This window comes from Bos grunniens, chromosome 1 (assembly GCF_055505025.1).
Source record: "Bos grunniens cultivar Pamir isolate PY7600 chromosome 1, Bosgru_T2T1.0, whole genome shotgun sequence".
NCBI classification, from domain to species: Eukaryota; Metazoa; Chordata; class Mammalia; order Artiodactyla; family Bovidae; genus Bos; species Bos grunniens.
The window spans coordinates 32744837-32747275 of record NC_141165.1 but is presented as its reverse complement, the minus strand read 5'-3'; the positions used below and the strand labels follow the sequence as shown (position 1 = coordinate 32747275).

The 2439-nt window shown below is 39.3% G+C and overlaps 1 non-coding gene across 1 annotated transcript; it reads left to right on the top strand.

The window, feature by feature from the left end:
* Positions 1–1680: 1680 nt before the first annotated feature.
* On the top strand, positions 1681–1787 carry LOC147379247 (U6 spliceosomal RNA). Its single transcript, XR_015135457.1, has one exon. It is a non-coding gene; the product is annotated as a U6 spliceosomal RNA (small nuclear RNA).
* The last annotated feature ends 652 nt before the right edge of the window (positions 1788–2439 follow it).

The following is a 2439-nucleotide window of genomic DNA, read 5'->3' as shown; positions in this document are numbered from 1 at the left end:
GATGAAACTGGAGCCTATTATACAGAGTGAAGTAAGCCAGAAGGAAAAACATAAATACAGTATACTAGCGCACATATATGGAATTTAGAAAGATGGTAACAATAACCCGGTGTACGAGACAGCAAAAGAGACACTGATGTATAGAACAGTCTTATGGACTCTGTGGGAGAGGGAGAGGGTGGGAAGATTTGGGAGAATGGCAATGAAACATGTAAAATATCATGTAGGAAACGAGTTGCCAGTCCAGGTTCGATGCATGATGCTGGATGCTTGGGGCTGGTGCACTGGGACGGCCCAGAGGGATGGTATGGGGAGGGAGGAGGGAGGGGGGTTCGGGATGGGGAACACATGTATACCTGTGGCGGATTCATTTTGATATTTGGCAAAACTAATACAATTATGTAAAGTTTAAAAATAAAATAAAATTGGAAGAATAAAAAAAAAAAATCAAAAAAAAAAAAAATTTTCTACTTCTTTCTTAGAGCAACTGATTAATTTCTGTCAACACTACCAAAGAGTATATGATAGAAGGGGTTCACATACACCATCCAATCCTATGGGAACATTTATATATTTTACAAACACTTACACAACACTTCCTGTGTTTCAGTCACCCTTCTTAACCATTTGGAAATTACAGCTCATTGAATGCACAATTCCCTATGAAGTAGATGTCCTTATCATGTCTGTTTTACAAATGAGGAAACTGAGGCACAGAGAGTTCATACAACTTTCTCAGGGTCACACAGGAAGTTGAATTGCAGAATTAAAATATAAACCTACCCCACTTCTTAACCACCACAGGAAGCTGTCACTAAGAGAAATAAAGTGAATCACATGTAGTTTCAGCTTGATGTTTGGTTTTGAGTTTTCAGCAGTTATACAAAGAAACACGAAAGATAAAGTCAGCTATTTGAAGACTCTAAATTGCATATTTACATAAAAAATAAAATTAAAAAATAAACCTTTTTTTTTTATCTCAATTCTTTAAAGGCAACTTTTCTCTCCCCTCTTTGGGTAATAATAATAAGACAATCACTTGAGAAGCACATGGTAGAGAAGAAAGTTTCTGGAGTTAGACTTCAGAACAGCTTGGTGCTGATATTCTTGAAGGGTCTTGTAATTGCTGTTTATGAGTATTTAAAGTCAAAGAACAATATTTGTGCTTTTTCTCATTCAAGATCTTCTGCTGAATCATTTCCCACAGATTAGGACCCCAGAGTCTCTCTTTTGTCTAGTCTACATGGAAGAAAAAAAAAAATGGGCAGGAAGCAGAAAGATGCTACTCAGATAACACAAATTGCTGTGCTTTCTTTTCTAATCAGAAAGTGTAACTTTAAAAAAAATATGCTATTCATTTATTTTTGGCTGTGCAGGGTCTTTGTCGCTGCACAGGCTTTTCTCTAGCTGCAGCAAGCGAGGGCTACTCTCTAGCTGTGGTGCACAGGCTTTTCACTGCACGGCTTCTCTTGTTATAGAGCACAGGCTCCAGGCACATGGTCTTCAGCAGTTGAGGCTCCCAGGCTCTAGAGCACAGGCCCAGTAGTTGGGGTGCAATGGCTTAGTTGCTCTGTGGCATGTGGGATCTTCCCAGACAAGGGATCAAACCCATGTTTCCTGCATTGGCAAGTGGATTCTTTACCACTGAGCCACCAGGCAAGCCCCCGAAAGTGCAACTTTGTGCTTGCTTTGGTAGCACATCTATTAAAACTGGAATGATACAGAGAAGATTAGCATGACCCCTGTGCAAGGATGACATGCAAATTTGTGAAGTGGTCTGTATTTTTGAAATATGGTATAGATGATCTTATTTACAAACAGAAATAGAGACATAGACACAGGGAACAAATATATGATACAAAGGAGGAAGGAGGGGATGGTGGGATACACTATCAATAGCATGTATAAAATAGATAACTACTGAGAACCTATGATATAGCTCAAGGAACTCTACTCCAATCTCTGAGGTGACCTAAATGGGAAGGAAATCCAAAATAGAGGGGATATATGTATACATATAGCTGATTCACTTTACTGTACAGTAGAAACTAACACAACTTTGTAAAGCAACTATACTCCAATAAAAATATTTTTAAGTGTAATTTCTACTCATAAAAAATAAAAGGAAGGAGGCCCTTCTTCCCAAGCAGAAGTTCTAGTGATTGCTGCAGGTAAGGTATTTAGTGAAGCTTAGTAACAATGGATTTCCTTTTTGGTTAGAGTTGCCATTGGCAGCAATTCTGGTTTTATACATATTTCAGCAAGGTAATATTTCAAAAACGATGCCTCAACATCTCGGAGAAGGCAATGCCAACCCACTCCAGTACTCTTGCCTGGACAGTCCCATGGACAGAGGAGCCTGGTAGGCTGAGGTCCGTGGGGTCACTAAGAGTTGGACACGACTGAGCATCTTCACTTTCACTTTTCACTTTCATGCGT